This window comes from Barbatula barbatula, assembly GCF_947034865.1.
Source record: "Barbatula barbatula genome assembly, chromosome: 16".
NCBI classification, from domain to species: Eukaryota; Metazoa; Chordata; class Actinopteri; order Cypriniformes; family Nemacheilidae; genus Barbatula; species Barbatula barbatula.
This window is the reverse complement of record NC_136779.1, coordinates 15,482,263-15,501,478: the sequence shown is the minus strand read 5'-3', so window position 1 is coordinate 15,501,478 and position 19,216 is coordinate 15,482,263. Positions and strand designations below refer to the sequence as shown.

General features: G+C 38.1%; 1 protein-coding gene across 6 annotated transcripts in view; it reads right to left on the bottom strand.

Moving 5' to 3' along the window:
- The window catches only part of slc39a11 (solute carrier family 39, member 11), a 122,169-nt gene that overhangs the window by 42,715 nt on the left and 60,238 nt on the right, over nucleotides 1–19,216 (bottom strand). The window lies entirely within an intron of this gene.

Below are 19,216 nucleotides of genomic sequence, written 5' to 3'. Positions count from 1 at the left end.
TAACCTATCTGTGTTTCGATCTAAGGTTGTTCAGACCTTGATCTCCGAATACACGGTTCAATACAGTCAATAGGTCAACCACACAACTCATTAGAGTCAACTTTTTCTCCCATAATCAATATTAGAAAACGTTAGAAATAAACAGCTGAATGTATATTTTCAAAGGTTAATTTCTTAATGCAGTGCTTGTATCTTCTCAAATACCCCTTTACCAAACAATTATCTTTTGAAAAAAGCAAGAACCGCTAACACATTTGTATCAACATCCATCTCACACCTTAATCAGATATTATAAAAGATATTATCTTTTTTCAGGCCATTTATTTTATATTTTGATATCCCTAGTATGTATGTATGTATATATTGTATACATTGTAGGCTCTGTGGCCAGGGGGATGCCCCTTAATAGAAGTCTGATCATTATTTTTGTAAATAAAAAAACTCCTGACAACAAACAAACAACAAATGCAATGTAACAATTATAATGCTCTCATCATTGATAGAAAACAAATGTGCTTACTAAATTTGTGTTTCCATGCCATTCATACCAGAACTACTTGTATCTTAAATAATTGATTGCCTGGGCTTTAAAGGTCATAAGGAACACATCCATCATCAACCATTGTGCTCTGAGCATATATTTAGTCCTTAAAGATGGAAGGAATTTTTAGAACATGGATGAAGACTCATCTGGAATTTGAATGGCGTTAATTTCACCTGTTATTGATGGATTGCTTTTTCATGCTAGTGTCAATTCATTAAGAGCTGGTGATGGACAACAGCTGTAAAAGAGCCTTAAAGAATGAGACTAGAAAATAACGTCAAGTCAAACTTGATAATGATAATATTAATGCCAATTATAATATTAATGCCAATCCCAAACATGCTTGTGGAATCATGATGAGCGATGCTGTCTATGAAATCGGAGTGGCACTTACGGTAGCAAAACCTGCAGTCTTGAGAAGTTATGTTTATGTTGCTATGCAGTTTCTAAAGGGCTTCGAGTAGTTTTGAAAACATTGCTTCGAATATGGTTACTAGGTGGATAATTTTTTAATGATTGCTTATGGGCTCTATTCAAATGAGCCCACCCTTCCAGGCTAATATCCGTGAAAAATAGAAAACCAGCTGAGCACTATATATGTCAACATTTGCAGTGTTGGCCATGGGACAACACAAAAAGAATATCATACTCGAGAACTGTCAGCCGGATAGTATGCATACTGATCGCACTACTGCATACTTCTATTTTGTTCAAATACTTTTTAAATCTTTTCTCAGACAGTACATGATTTAAAATGCAGCGAATAATGTTCCGGTCCCTATATATATGACTCGTGTCCTCCTTTTAAAGCACGTTGTGGGGATTTCTATCAGGTAAAATACATTTTTGTCAGATTGATTAGAAAATAACATCTCTTTAACAAATTGAGGCATTATTCATGTTGGTAGCATAAATGGCACTTGCCTTGGCAAGCAGGACTTAAAACGAGTTGTTTTGTCAATTGTAAAAGGCAGCTAAACAAACAGAGCTATAAAAAATAAAGCTGCAAGCAGAAAAAGCCCCGGAAGGCACAGCAAGCGAAGCATGGAACCACAGCGGTATATTAAGTATATAAATCCAAAAAATTGATTTACATGCAATTTCCCCATGAAAGACAGAGAAAAACATCTCCAATCATTTTAACTTTCAAACTTCTAAAATGACATAAACGAAGCACTGGCTCTGGAAATCATAAGTGTTAAAAGTAAAAAAAAAGTTAAATCTCTAGCATGAGTAATAACGTTGAAGATCTTGACTTTACCATTGAAAATATGAATGCCACTTTCTCGGAAACGCTAGACGTAGTTGCTCCTCTGCGCTTAAAGAAGATTAAAAATGACAGACCGACACCGTGGAATAATGAACACACTCAGGCTCTAAAGAAAGCGGCACGAAAAATGGAGCGCAACTTTAAGAAATCTAAATTAGAGGTATTTCGTACTGCCTGGAAGGATAGTATTAAAAAATACAGGAAAGCCCTAAAAACTTCTAGATCTGCCTATCTTTCATCACTAATAGAAGAAAACCAGCATAACCCTAGGTTTTTATTTGATACAGTGGCTAAATTAACCAAAAATAAATCGTCAGCGACTTCTGATTCTGTATACCAGCATAGCAGTGATGATTTTATGAACTATTTCACAAATAAAATCCAAGATATTAGAGAAAAAATTATAACTATGCAACCAGAAGTGAATCCCGTTGAACAAACGACTAACGACGAACAAGCGCCTCTAAGGAGAAATTACGTTTATTTTCTACTATAGATCACGATGAACTCTCTAAAATCATTAGATCATCTAAATCAACTTCATGCATGTTAGACCCTATACCTACAAATCTACTGAAAGAGATGCTCCCAGAAATTATAGATCCTCTACTAAGCATTATTAACTCATCTCTGACATAAGGACATATGCCTAAAGCATATAAGGTGGCTGTTATAAGGCCTTTTTTCAAAAAACCCCATCTGGACCCTGGAGAACTAGTTAACTACGGACCTATTTCGAATCTACCTTTCTTATCTAAAGTTCTGGAAAAAATAGTCTCAATTCAAATATGCTCCTTCCTCCAAAGGAATGAGATTAATGAAGATTTCCAGTCTGGATTTAGTGCACATCACAGTACAGAGACTGCTCTGATTAGAGTTACAAATGATCTGCTTATGGCGTCCGACCGAGGTTGTATCTCCTATTGGTGCTGCTAGATCTTAGTGCTGCATTCGACACCATTGACCACAGCATGCTCCTACATAGACTCGAAAATGATGTCGTTATTAAGGGAATAGCTTTGAAATGGCTTAGATCTTATTTATGCGACCGTTTTCAATATGTAGCAATAAACAATGAGGTATCACGCAAATCGAAAGTCCAGTACGGTGTACCACAGGGCTCAGTCTTAGGGCCTATGCTCTTCGCATTATACATGCTACCTCTAGGAGATATAATAAAGCGACACTGAGTAAGCTTTCACTGTTATGCTGACGATACGCAACTTTATATTTCCTCGAAGCCTCATGAAACACAGCAATTCCATCGAATAGTGGAATGCATAGTCGATATCAAAAAAGTGGATGAGTAGCAATTTTATATTACTGTACTCGGACAAAACTGAAGTGTTACTTATCGGACCAAAAACCTCCCTACGTAACAACCAAGAATTCTGCTTAACTATTGATGGATGTTCCATAAAATCCTCATCTTTAGCTAAGAATCTTGGCTTTATATTCGATAGTACTCTGTCATTTGAGAACCAGGTCGCCAACACCTGTAAAATTGCGTTTTTCCATCTTAAAAAAATATCTAAACTACGTCATATGCTGTCACCATCAGATGCAGAGAAGCTTATACATGCCTTTATGACATCAAGACTAGATTACTGTAATGCACTATTAGGTGGTTGCCCTGCAGGCCTATTACAAAAACTCCAACTGGTCCAAAATGCGGCAGCTCGAGTTCTTACGCGTACAAAAAAGTATGAGCATATTAGCCCGGTTCTGTCAACCTTGCACTGGTTACCTGTAAAGCATCGCATAAACTTTAAAATCTTGCTTATTACCTATAAAGCGTTGCATGATTTAGCTCCTCACTACTTGAGAGAACTTCTAACGTATTATAGTCCATCACGTGCACTACGCTCTCAGGCGTCTAGTCAGTTGGTAATACCTAGAATTTCTAAATCAAGTGCAGGCGGCAGATCCTTTTCCTATCTAGCGCCTAAACTTTGGAACAGTCTTCCCTGCACTGTCCGGGAGGCAGACACACTCTGTCAGTTTAAATCTAGACTAAAGACGCATCTTTTTAATCTTGCATACACTACACTATCATAATATATATATTTCAAAGATCTAGGCTGCACTAGTTAGATCAACCGGAACCAGGGACACTTCCAATAACAACTGATGCATTTGTTGCATCAAAGAGTGCAGAACAGCACTCTACTCTCAGCCAGTCTTGTCTCATTGTTCCAAGGTTACCAGAGCGGGCAGGACGCAGTCCAAGGTTACCGGAGCGGGCAGGGCAGAATCCATTCCCAGACCTAATAAATGCTGGACGAAGGACGTGGTGACTCTACAAAACTTCAGTCGCTATTATATTATTAATGATAATTTTAAATCTAACTTTGTTTTTTATTTTGCCTTGTTGTGCAAGCACTGTCGAGCTTGTGCAGAGGCAGCAGTTTTTGCCAGAGGGGAACTGGAATCCCCTGGTTAGGCCTGGTCTCCCTCTGAGGTTTTTTTTCTCCTCCAATGGAGTTTTGGGTTCCTCGCCACCGTTTGCATACTGTTTTGCACTGTTTGCCTGGCCGGGGGGGCTGCTAGAATTTGATAGTCTTATTTAATTAACTCTGCATATAGGAATTTATTGTGTGTCTGATATTTGACCTGTGTTTTGACTTCCATAACCTTTTACGCTTTACTTATAGTCAATGTTTTCTTGTAAAGCTGCTTTGTAACAATGAAAATTGAAAAAAGCGCTATATAAATAAAGCTGACTTGACTTGAGCAAACTCAGAATGCTTCTACTTGGAAATAACATCGGAAACCGTGCTCATACTTTGACATACGACCTATGAACTCAGGGCAGATCAATCAAGCCAAATGCAGGGAGACGCTTCACATTCAAAATGCTTGCAGTAAGATTAGCACAGAGTTAACTTATGCGAAACGTTAAGAATTGTAAAGTTTTTCACTGGAAGGCTGTGAGGTCGGAAGTGGGATATTTTCTTTTAAGTAGACAAAACGATGCACCGGTCTCGCATCTCTCACGGAGGAGCTCCGGCAGCATAAAAGGAAGAGTGACAGGAGGGTACGACGAGAGAGGACAAGGCCTGGACTTTATGTTGTTTTTTATTATGTTTGTATGGCCGGCAGTCGACAGTGAGATAATTCGTTTTATTGTTCGTTTATTTAAGTTAATGTTGTGTTACGTTCGGGCGAATCCCACCTCTTTCCTTCCTTTTACTAAACCTTGTTACATTGGTGCCGAAACCCGTGAGGAAGGAGTGACATGCTGTCGGAGAGCCCTGACTGCTGAGGGGGATCGCAGTGCTTAGGAGTTCGGGCAGCGCAGACATGGGAAGTCCGCGATTGGCTGCCTGAGGCGGTGGTGCTGGAGCCAGTATGCGTCAGGTGGGAGGGAGAGCTTGCTGCCGCACTCCTGGGACAAGGTGGGGTGGCTGACTTCTTTTTTCCTCTCCCCTCTCTCGTCTCTGTCGCTCCCGGAATTTTTGTTTGTTTAAATAAATGTATACATGCAGTGAGGTGGGGTTGCTTTATTTTTTCTGCTTATTTTACTGTTAATGTTATACATATCACAATCAGATGTTAATTAAAATATATTGTAATTTTGTGTTTTGTCTGAAATGTTAGCATGTTACATATTTAATGCAATACATATTTAATGGAGAATCATGGCGTCGTGTCCGTGTTATGAAATAATGTCTTTTTATAAAGGTTAAAAAAGAAACCTTCAAGGTTCTCCCACAGTAACAATCTCCAAAAACCTCAAAAGGTTCATTTTGTAACATTTTCTTAGAGTGAATGATGACAAATCTCCCAACTTATTTTAGCTGTGAACGTAAAATAGCTACGTTCTAAAATTGTTAGATTTTTCTACATTTTTGCAGTCACACTATAGGACATACATATGTGTGGTTTATTTGTGGTTTATACAACCCATAAACAGCCTTTTTACTTAAACATTTTCCCTACTTGCTTTACCGAATTCACAAAAATGAATTAGCAAACTTAATTTCTTCAAAGCAAACAAATTATTATTTAAATGTCACAACAGCGTGGAAGAGAAGACCAGGGCACTATTTGGGTCTATCAGATTTTGTCAGTGGGTGTCCAACTTTTCTCTTGATTACTGTTTGTTTTAGAGTTTCTCCACAATATGCAAATTTAGTTCACTGGCTACATCCAATATCACTTATTTGCATATGCTTGGCACTGCTTGTCAACAGGATGCAGAAACTTGTCTCAAGCAATCAGTCATGACTCATGAATCATTCTGAAAGCATATTGCGGTTTGGGTCAAAAAAGCATGTGTGACAATTTAATAACAAATAAGAACTTCCTGTTCATAAACACTTTTGCGATTACAGCTGAGGTTAAATGAGTACATATTAAATATGAGATCTGATACGCTCCCTACGACAATACCGAAAATCATACCTGCACACTCGCCGCTTTTTGGCGAGATTCGCCGTTTTGAATCCAAATATGCCATTTTTGTGAATCGTAAAGATCCAAAAAAGTTCCAAAGCGGTAACTTACCATTCTCTCTCGTGAAGCCAACACGGAAGTGACTTGTCCTGTAATTCATCGAATGGCTGCTAGAGACTGGCTTTTTATAACTCTCCAATTTAACTTATACTAAGCCTTAAAATTCAGCAAATTCGGTGAGTGGCCACTTGAGTGACAAGAGATTTCGGCAACCAGGTGCCTCAGCTCCAACCACATCCCGTCTGTTTGCCCATTTTCGATTACCCGGGAGTGACCCGCTGCTAAGATGGCGGCGACCGGCTTCGCCCACTTTAAGCTTCAAACCAGCTCTTTAGAAACCTATGGGTGACGTCACGGACAACGGCGTCCATGTTTTATACAGACTATGTTTTTTGATCATTCAATGCACAGATACAGGCAACATCGTAGCATCAGGCACGGATGCTTTTGCGCTCTGTGAAAAGCATTGCTGAAAGGGACGAACGTGAAGTGTTGTATCTGTAAAGGAATTTGATATTTATTCAGTTCACCCGTGTGTTTTATATCATTGTAATCATTGGCTCAAAACTTAAAAAACGTATATGTCCGATTTCATTTCCGGTATGCAAATTTTTTCGCTAATTTGCATTTTATGCTAAAATAAAAAAAATTAACTAGTCTCTGGATTTGTACCCAATCGGAACCAGACCAATGCTGATGAATTCTGTGGAGTGTGAATGTAAATAATTATCGTAAAAAAGTTGAAATTTCGATTTGCGGTGGCCGGGGGGCGCCAAAACGTCGGAACCGGAAGGAGCTAATTTTACTAAAATGGTTATAACTCGTGAACCGTTTGAGATATCTTCACGGCTTGGACCATATGCTTATACTCTCAGTCCGAGGTCACAGTATAAAAAAGTCGGCGTTTGGCCTCTAGGTGGCGCTATAATATACATTCTCTCGAAAAGGGAAATAACTACCCAACAGTTTGCCCGATCGACTAATTTCTTGGTATGGTGTGTCTTTGTGTCATGTACCATGATTCTAGAAAAGGACATTGGCGTATCTAAAAAAACATGGCCGCCATCGGCCAATGAAGTTTGAGCACTCCGTACACCGACTTAACGGAGGCCGATCGAAACGACACTCGCTGGGCTTGTTCGACCCATGGTCAAGAAGGTCTGTAAGAAATATGAACTCATTCGGCCACTGGGGCGAAATAACGTTTTTGGAGTCCTTAAACAATTGTGTATCACGTGACATTTGACATATACTCAAACTATTTACATTATTTGATTGGTCTCCTCATTCTAAACAACTTTGCCTCTGGAACCGCTTCAAACAGTTCGTGAGTTATCGCTGATGATGTCAAAAACCTACTTTCGCGAACTAGTCCTTGGTTTTTTGACCGATCGGAACCAAACCAATGCAGACGAATTCTGTGGAGTGTGAATGTCAATAATTATCGAAAAATAGTTGAAATTTCCTTTCAAGGTCGATAAGGGACGCACGCCAAAAGTTCTAATTATGCGGAGCCTTTTACAATAAAATGGCCATAACTCAAGAACTAGCTCTGAGGTCACCTACTAAAGGCAGCGACTTTTGGCCGCTAGTTCTCTTCATTCTGAAAAATCTTGACGCTTCAGACTGCTCGAACCCGGGAATCGCTGCTTGCAGCTATATTTAATATTTATTTTTTTAAACCGATCAATTCGCTTCATAATACATTAATACAGGTTTGACATCAGGAGCCGCGCAGATTACTTTTATATTGCTTGTATTTGCTTTTTGAACTTTCTTTTTTATGAAACTCTTTATAAGCATATTAAGCATAAAGTTATTTCAGGTATGAATGTTTCTATGTCATGTTATGGTGGACAAGTTAAGTACTTTGGGAACTTTGAAATTATCAAGTTCAGAACTGTTTGTTTTCCTAGATTCTTTAAAATATCCCCTTGTGTGTTTAACAGAACAAAAAAATGTCTACTATGGTAGTAAACGGTGGCCCAGTAATTCCAGTTAGCTCACATTCATCCAAATATCTTTCTTTGTGTACAACAGCACAAAGAAAAGTATACATGTTTGGAACAACTGGAAGATGAGTAATTCATGACAGATTTTCATTTTTAAGTGGACTATCCCTTTAATAAATTCAGCAAGCGCTTTCTGAAACATGCTCTCCGTATATCCTTAACCATTGTGTTTGTGGCCATTCATATTGGCTGGGAGGGATAAAGACTGCATGGCACGACACAGAGACAAAACAAGAGTTAAAAAGAAACAGGACAGGATTCAAAAACAGCAACAGCTGTCTGTGTGTATGTCTGCAATGTATGCAATATGTATAACCAGGGTTTGTGTCCTTGGTGACAAAATTCAGCAAAGCTCTGATGTCATATCTACGCTATCATCTTTACTCCTGACTCGTCATTTACTTATTTTAAAAATATCAACAGACAATTTGAACATTTTGAAGGGCAGTATTTCTATGTGTTAATAAAGTGTGGGGTGTGAATATTGAATCTGTACATCATAAACACCACATGTGCTTCATACACTCATTATGCATTTTGAAAATTAGTACTTTATGTGTGTGGCATGATAAAAAGAAAACAAGTAAGGCCAGTTCAGTTCCGCAAAACAATAGCACCCAGGGGTCTGTAACTTGGGTGCCAGGTGATTTGGACTTTTAGAGCACTTTAACAAAATCTAAGGGCTTTAAAGCACAGTGCTTAAAACCCTTTTTAAACTCTGCTTTTAACCCTATAGGTAAAAATTATTTTGGCATCACTTTGATCCTGGGTTGTGAAAGTATCACTTTTGCAGGTTAAAAAGGTTCACACAAAAATAAAAATTCTGCCATTTATTATTCCACATGTAATTTAAAACTGCATTCTTCAGTGGAACACAATTTCATTTTTGGATGATTTAACCCTTTAAAATTGGTGTGCCAAAGGTTAAACAGCCAGCCACTCATGCCTCAGGCTTATCTCATCAAATATGAATGACCTTTGTACAGTTGTAGAAACTTAATCATCTAGAGAAATGCTGAAATCTGAGTCCATAGAAATGACACATAAGTCCATTGGGTTCCCTTTTAATATATAGATAAAAGAAACTCAAGCTTGAGAAATGTGCGTTTACAGATAAAAGGTTTGAGTTAAGGAAGCAACATTTCTTGTTACCCAGGAAAAATGCAGATGAACAGCACCCTCTACTGGCCAGCTTCCTTTCATCACACACACGCATTCACACATTGCTTTTCATGTTTTATGGGATCACAATAATGTAATGATTTTTATACAGTAAGAACTGTATTGTACTCACCCTACCTCTAAACCTAACCCTCACACAAACCTTACAGCATTTTCAAATAACAAATTTGCCCCAAAATATGGTACGGGAGCACTCGCACACACACACACACACAAACACACGCACACACATAATTAAGAATTACATATATGGCCAAGCCTTGAAAAAGTACCCTTGAAATGTAAAAAATATAGATTGGTATTAACTGGAAGATGCAAATCCTCCTCACCAGCACCACTGGGCATTTTTCCATCATATTCCCAGCCACGCTTTCAGACGGGTGCTAGATGATGCTGAGGAAGAATGTGGAAAAACTCCACTGATTAGGAAGGATGTGATTAGACGCATTCAATCAAGATGTAATTCTCTTCCAACTAGACACCCACACAGCTACATTTCCAATGTCACAATGAAAAAATACTCTGAACCTACAGCGGCAAATCAGACTCACAATATTACAAATGGATACAGCATGGATACAATGCAACTTCATATTCCAACAGCAATGCAACTCGAAGATTGCCAGTGTGAATATTTTACACCAATATCTGGGCTTCCCAGATTGAACCATTTAAATGTAGCCTTTTAAAACCACATCACATATTTATGTGCGGCTATATGTGCAGAAATTCAGCTAATATCCAAATGACCTTATCAGCTGTCTGTCATACTGAGCAGGCAGCCTGACTTTGAGATCAAGAACGATGTATTTCAACACCGTTTCAACAGGAGGTTCATAATTTATCTCATAAATGTCATCACAGGTGTATGTGACTGATGAACAGTGACCACCGAAAAAATGCACATTGGTACATGACGTAAGAAAACTTCCAAGACCTGTACGTGTCTTGTGTCAGGTGAAGGGCATGCAGAATCATAAGGGACTCCTATTACCCTGCAGTCTGTTCAGACTCCTACAGTACCTTTTGTGATACAGACTGATCAAAACACCAGAACAGCGTTTTGCCTGCAGTCATAAAGATTTGACCATATATTAATAGCATTACATTACATTGCTGCTGTCTTTCTGAAACCTTATATATCGTTTAATAATTTATATTTTTTGCCATCATTATTAGTCGCCTTTTATGATTGTTACTGGGTTTTGCAAACATCTAACCATAAAAAGTATTAAAAAGTGCTTGTCAACTTTGACAACACAATTTCTATTCATTTAAAAAGTACTGTGTTTTTCCATTTCCTTTAAAACAGCAAATATGGACATCCAAGGTTTTGGAAGGACAGTGACGATATTATAGTTACATTATTATTACAATATATTGTACAGTCGCAGAATAAAAAAGAGACGACAGCAGTATTCGAGATATGCAAACATGGTATAATTTTTGTTATTTTGTCCGGATTCAATTCTCTGTAAATAAGTGCAAATAAAAAACAATATTTTCATTTGGAATTTGGGATAAAAAGAAGATATTTTGAGAAATGTCTCAGTGGTTTTGTCTCTATTCAACGGAAAGCAATCTTTAGAAGTGCTGTATGGTTACCAGTGCTAAAGTAAAGCTTTACTCAAGTAAGATTTTCAGTTGGGTGTGGTCTCTTCATAGCTGCTAGATTTATAATTATGATTAAGAGCATAATTATCACAAAACTACAAATACATTTTCACTCTCAATAATTTCAAACCTCTATGACTTTATTTTCTCTGCAGAACACAGAAGAAAATACTTAAACGATGGTAACCTAACAGCACTGGTCACTGTTACGTTCCAATGTATGTAGACAAAACCTTTACCAAAAATATTTTCCTTCGAGATAGAACCCTAAACCGGTTTTGAACAACATGAGGATAAATAAATAATGGCAGGATTTTTTTGGGGGGGAAATTGGACTACAAGCACAACAAGAATTCAATTAACTAAAAGCATCAATGCACTGATGGTTAAAACAGATTTTATTTTCATTATTTTAATTCATTAACATTTCAACAGAATAAACCTTGAACCTTGTTCAAACCTTAAAGTCAACATGCATTGACTACCGACATACTCTAAACACCATGAAATGGTTCACCTATCTTTGCCATCACAGTCAGTCATATAAATTCAAGACAAACAAGTCAAGAACGCACACGGCCGGTGTGGAATGCTGTAGTCTCCATCCCTCCTCCCTATCTTCTTAGCTACGTTACCATAGAAACAAAAAGCAACTGGACCTAACCATACGCATACTTAAATTCATTAATGCATTTATATATACTGTATATTCACCATGTGTCAGCAGTCATGCGTGTGTATTCATAAGATCACACCTCCTGCTTGAATGTTTCATAATGCAACAGTTCCCTGCATCTGTTCACGCAGAGGGTGGAGGTAACTGATGAAAATAAACCGCACATGCAGTATTTACCTTGCTTCACCTTATCTGCCATTTACGTGAACAGGCACCGAAAAAGCCATTATGTCAAAAGCACATGGAGAACTGTATTCATCAGAGAGTCCAGCGGCCAAACAGGATTTAAAATGGACAATTGGTAATTGACTTTAAAACATTGGATGTAAAAGAGCTTTTGGTCTCTACTTGAGTTTTAACTAAAATTAAGAGTCTTTACCAGCATCTTACAGTACCAGCTTCACACGGAGATGCTTCCTAAATAGTATTAATTGCATTCTCATCTATGCTGGGCTCTTTCCTTCATTACTCATTCCAAGTCAGCTATTTTTGTCATGGTTCTGCCCTCTTTCGTCTTGATTTTCTAGTCTAGTGCCAGAATCAGGACAGAGCCACTTGTTTTGTGTGGAGAGAGACATATGACACAATATGCGTTCTCTCCGGTCTCGTCTCTGGCCCCGCCTCTCTCGTTTCCTCGTTAGCTTCCATTAGTGTTTCATTCCCAATACCTGCCTTGTGTCAATTATCCTTTGTTAGTTTCCCCAATTTAATGCCCTTGTGTTTGCTGTTCTTTTTGAAAATTCTCTTGTTGGTTGCTTGTCACCATGGTTTCTTGGATATAGTGAATTACCTTGTGTTATGTCACATGTGTTAGTCAACATGTGTCAGGACCCACTCACCTTCGTAATCATACTTTGGATTTAATATTGTCTTACGGTATAAATGTGGACGACATAAAAATCCTTCAGCAGAGCAAAGACATTTCGGATCTAGAGGTCTTCTTGGGTCCAAAGATCTTTACCCGACCTGAAATGACCCGAATCACTTTTTACCCGAGACAGACCCGATAACGTTAGACCAGAGTCCGACCCATCGTATATATTTTTTAAACCCGACTAGACCTGAATGTAAACCGACGTGTATTAATGAAATTGATATGGCAATGAACACGTTGATCCTCTTGTTTTGCTCTGGCAAATTGCGCAAACTGAGGCTAAATGGGTTGTGCCAGTTTTAGCTGAATCAAATCTAAATAAGTGATGACATGGCAACCACTCGCGCGAACATTCTGTCTCAACAATGTGTTCCAAACCGCGTAGTACTGAAATGTGCACGTCTTTTAATATGTACTTCTGGTTGCCTGGTGGAAGTATGTTTTTCCTGAATACGATGATAACTACATCGAGTGCAAACCCCTGCAGCGTTGGAAACTTCGGGATTTCAATTCTAAGGTGATTTCAGATCACCGCGACTTTTGGAAGATTTGCATGGCTTTCAACCGATCGGCTGAGGGTTGGAGGAGAGTTGGTAACTACACGCACACACACAAGCGACGCGGTGTTATTGTACAGGATAGTTCGGGTCTTCCTCGGGGCAATTAAGCAAAACAATTTTTTACTTTATATTACCCGAGACCCGAAGACACTAATAATATACCCGACCCGTGTCCGAAGCTCCCGTGAATCTTTTAGACCCGAACCTGCTCGGGTCTCGGGCCGGACCTCGGGTTTTCGGATCTAAGTGGACCCATGAAGACCTCTATTCGGATCATTATCTGGTATCATGCTTGCTTCACTACCCAATGGTGGCAAATCAAACTCCAAGTTACAAATAGTGTAGAACAATAACTTTGACTACAAAAGGTGCGTTTCTTGATAATTTGCATGAATTGTCTCAAATCTCTAGCATGAGTAATAACGTTGAAGATCTTGACTTTACCATTGAAAATATTAATCCCTACTTCTCGAAAACGCTAGACATAGTTGCTCCTCTGTGCTTAAAGAAGATTAAAAATGACAGACCGACACCGTGGTATAATGAACACACTCAGGCTCTAAAGAAAGCGGCACGAAAATGGAGCACAACTTTAAGAAAAGTGATGAATTTATGAACTATTTCACAAATAAAATCCACGATATTCGAGAAAAAATTATAACTATGCAACCAGAAGTGAAACCCGCTGAACAAATGACTAACTACAGCGCCTCTAAGGAGAAATTACGTTTATTTTCTACCCTAGATCACGATGAACTATCTAAAATCATTAGATCATCTAAATCAACTGCATGCATGCTAGACCCTATACCAACAAATCTACTGAAAGAGATGCTCCCAGAAATTATAGATCCTCTACTTAGCATTATTAACTCATCTCTGACATTAAGACATGTCCCTAAAGCATATAAGGTGGCTGTTATAAGGCCCCTTGTCAAAAAAAAACCATCTGGACCCTGGAGAACTAGTTAACTACAGACCTATTTCGAATCTACCTTTCTTATCTAAAGTTTTGGAAAAAGTAGTCTCAACTCAAATATGTTCCTTCCTCCAAAGGAATGAGATTAATGAAGATTTCCAGTCTGGATTTAGAGCACATCACAGTACAGAGCCTGCTCTGATTAGAGTTACAAATGATCTGCTTATGGCGTCTGACCGAGGTTGTATCTCCATATTGGTGCTGCTAGATCTTAGTGCTGCAATCGACACCATTGACCACAGCACGCTCCTACATAGACTCGAAAATGATGTCGGTATTAAGGAAATAGCTTTGAAATGGCTTATATCTCATTTATGCGACCGTTTTCAATATGTAGCAATAAACAATGAGGTATCACGCAAATCGCAAGTCCAGTACGGTGTACCACAGGGCTCAGTCTTAGGGCCTATGCTCTTCGCATTATACATGCTACCTCTATGAGATATAATAAAGCGTGTTATGCTGATGATACACAACTTTATATTTCCTCGAAGCCTCATGAAACACAGCAATTCCATCAAATAGTGGAATGCATAGTCTACATAAAAAAAGTGGTTGAGTAGCAATTTTTTATTACTGAACTCGGACAAAACTGAAGTTTTACTTATCGGACCGAAAACAGCCCTACATAACAACCAAGAAAACTGCTTAACTATTGATGGATCTTCCATAAAACTCTCATCTTCAGCTAAGAATCTTGCCTTTATATTCGATAGTACTCTGTCATTTGAGAACCAGGTCGCCAACACCTGTAAAATTGGGTTTTTCCATCTTAAAAAAATATCTAAACTACGTCATATGCTGTCACCATCAGATGCAGAGAAGCTTATACATGCCTTTATGACATCAAGACTAGATTACTGTAATGCACTATTAGGTGGTTGCCCTGCAGGCTTATTACAAAAACTCCAACTGGTCCAAAATGCGGCAGCTCGAGTTCTTATACATACAAAAAAGTATGAGCATATTAGCCCGGTTCTGTCAACCTTGCACTGGTTACCAATAAAGCATCGCATTAACTTTAAAATCTTGCTTATTACCTATAAAGCCTTGCATGGTTTAGCTCCTCACTAGTTGAGTGAACTTCTCACGTATTACAGTCCATCACGTGCACTACGCTCTCATGTGTCAGGTCAGTTGGTAATACCTAGAATTTCAAAATCAAGTGCAGGCGGCAGATCCTTTTCCTATATAGCACCTAAACTTTGGAACAGTCTTCCCTGCACTGTCCGGGAGGCAGACACACTCTGTCAGTTTAAATCTAGACTAAAGACGCCAGAGGGCCAGAGGGGAACTGCCAGAGGGGAACTGGAATCCCCTGGTAAGGCCTGGTTTCCCTCTGAGGTTTTTTCTCCTCCAATGGAGTTTTGGGTTCCTCGCCACCGTTTGCATACTGTTTTGCACCGTTTGCCTGGCCGGGGGGGCTGCTAGAATTTGATAGTCTTATCTGCCTGTGACTTTGCGGGTTGCCGGAGGCAGCAGATTGACAAGAATTTACAACCAAATTCACAAAAACTTACAATGTAATCAATGTTTTGTGTTTTGTTGTGTTTAGAAGTGAGAAGTAGCAAGTATCTTGAGGAAAGGAGCTCAAACAAGTTGAAGGTACGTAGTCTTTCACCTTGTTTAATTCATAAACATGTCATTTTAAAAGTTGCAGTATTGCAGTGTGATTAAGATTTTAAATTTGGTGTGATGTGCTATATTTTATTATACGAAATTATGGCATGAAGTGAATAGCATGCTGTCTCTCAAGCTATGTCTGCTAATTCGGACTCTTAACTGTCACCGTAAATGCATTGTTGGAACGCCAGTGTGTTGTGTCTACAAACGTAATAACACCAATCTATGATGAAATCATGCGTTTTTAAATGGAATAGTTCCAAATGGCACTTTTCGGGAAGGGGTGTGTCAGTCGGACCGTTATTTCACTCCGGTGTATGTTATAATGTGGAGTAAATAATTGGTTGCAACAATATTTTAAAAGCATTTCGAGCTAAATTGTTATTTTCTGTCTACAGCAGGTACCAAATGGTTCAATGAGGCACTACTTCTGGCATGTGACTGTTCCATTTCATCTACGTCTATGTCTCTAGGTACTTGACTAAATGCAGAATATTCAAAAATAAAGGTGATTATGTGTTCATTTGTCTTCTTTTTTTATGTGATGTGAAGTTATGATAATCAAATTATAAATCCTAGTTTAAATAACATAAAATTCATAGAATGCTAAAACTTTAACTGAACAAAAAACCATTTTAGTTGAATGAACTATAAAAAGTATGTTCGCTCAACTAGTTGTAATGTTTGGGCCAACTAAAAAAAACAATTGAAGTAAACATTTCTTTGAAACTGGTTACTAACTATTAATCCGTCGACAACTTGACATTTTTTTTACAGTGGTCACTCAAAATAATACTAACGTTAATGTAACTTGCTTGTTATCACAACTCATCTGCATGGACTATTTTCTTTGTGGATGTATATGGAAGTCAAGTTAGGGCCACAAAAGCGTGCATGGGCACTAAAGCTTGTTTATGATGTTGCTATGAATCCGCCTATAGAATTGCTCAATGGTCGAAACCGCTCTCATCTATTGCAATCCATCCACAACAGAATAATGCAGGTGCAGGTGTAAAGTTGGTAAATCCCAGAAGATAAGGTAAAATAAAATATGTTGTTATTTCTCCATGTCCTTATGATTTGCTGGCACAATTCAATGTCGTCTCTGCACTGCTCACATAAGATTATGTCACAATACCATCAACCGTGTTTTACATTTCACAGCAACTACAACAGTTCAAACTAATTATTCATACATATACTGACACAAACATGACAAAATACACATCCAAAAAGTGTTGACATTTAGCTACCTTACACTAGAGCAGTTTCATATAATAACAGTAATTTTACAGGTAGGCCTACTTGAATCCTATTTTTATGTCGAAGTAACACAAAGCGTGTGTTTAGGGAGGGGCTGAAATAACAGTCACCATTTCATGTTGTGTGTCGAAAAACAAGCACTAACACAGCGTTCAGTCTCCGCAAACACTTAGACAAAGGATGCAGCGCTGATAAAAACAGAAGAAATGACCTAATAATGACCTGTCTACAACTTGTTAAAAACAATTTAATTATTGAATTATAAAAGTCAAGTAAATTTAATTAACTTGCTTAATAAATACAAATATGACCTTAAACACATTGAATGTTGAATGCTAAATAATTTAACTGTCAACTGCCTCGGTTGACACTTAACTGATATTGTGCGACTAACAAACAAACAAACAAACAACAAACCTATTTGCTTTGCATCCCTCTTAGAAATACACCTGTCATCACTGCGCGCCTCAAGATAAGACTATCATAAAACCTCAATTATTGCTTCAATAACTGCATGAACTCATTACTCAAATCCAGCATCTCAAGCTCCACCAACAGACAAAGCAAGTTCCGTTAAATTAAACATATTAACTGATAATGACATTAAATAAGATAAAAATGTATCCTCTTAGAAAAGGCTATCGCTTGGACAGGTTTGCCTCCAAACCACCACGTCTATTTGCGAGGATAGTCTACTGAGGATTGTGAGCCAAGCAACATGTTTTGTCAGTTTCGCAATGTTCCCTTTAATAAATATGCATAACACAAAAAATCAATACATTAAAATTGCATTGCATTCCATTGCATTAACTCCAACAGGCCGACTTTACACAACCTCTGGGAGTAAGTCTGCTTGGAAACAGCAAGATACTGGCATGAATTATGACAGCTTTTGAGTACTACTGTCACTCTAGGAATAGAAACTAACAAATTAAACCGTGACAAACACTGTGATTGTAAGTTATTCATTTTATTTTTTTGAGAGTCTGAAATAGTCTGAAATATTCTATTGAGATATTGGTAGTAAGAATGAGACTTACTGACCGAAATAATGTACTGAAGTTTGCTGGGGTGCACCAACTGTGGATATCAACAACTAAATGTATGAAAATGATCTCCTTCCTTTGAAATGTTAGGTTTTTCTTTATTAATTGTATTTTTATGTATGTGTGATCCACTGCTCTATTTCAGCTTATGATCTGCAATCATGATGACATGTTAGTTTATAAAGAGCACCACACTATGTCTATTGATGCCCTGCTGTTTATGCAATATAAAAAAAATGTATGCCTGTTTCTGTGTGTGCGGTGAATATATCGCCTCAGCACGAGCCACTCTTATTCGGCCCCCTGAGCAGTGCTGGAAAACATCCGTAATGGAAGAATCTGAGCCAGAGAGAATAAACAATAATGCCCATCTATTCAAACCTTCAGAGATTCTAGGCAAATGCTCATTCTGACAAGCTTTCCACCATCTTTATCCAAATATTTTCTCTCTCCAACAAGCAGGGTGCCTCGGGGATGAAAGTGCGTATGTGATCTCCAGTGCAATGCCAGTTTACAAACACAATAGGAGTATAAATAGCACCTACACCTCGTAGTGCACAAAACTAATCCAAAGAAAATAAGACATACAGACACGGGCACCATATTATAATGACAATAAAACTAAGCATGTTTTCTTTTTAGGGATATAAGATATTTAGTGAGGCAAGAAAATGGTAGCGCTTTGATTTTACAAATTACACAGTAAATAATTCAGCTGGGTTCTTGAAGCACGACAGCAAAAACTAATGAGAGCAAAGACACATGCTGACACTCGACGCACAGCAAGAGTACAAAACCAACCCCGTCTCTCCTTCTGACACACACACACAGACAAACTTCAAAGGTTAAGGTAGTTCCAACCATAATCACATACCAAAATGAGCTAACCAGGATCTACAGGAATATTAATAAATGATAAAAGGGCATGTTTAAAGTCCCTCTGTGGTGAAAATGAATCTTTTAATGTTTTTATGTCTATTTGCTGTCTTTAATATGTTTTACGTAACTAAACACTACGTGTCTGCGCATATTCATATATCCAGGTTACCCAAAAAGTGCTTTTCACTCTTAAAAATTAAGGTGCTTAAAAATGATAGTGGAGAGCTATTCACAGT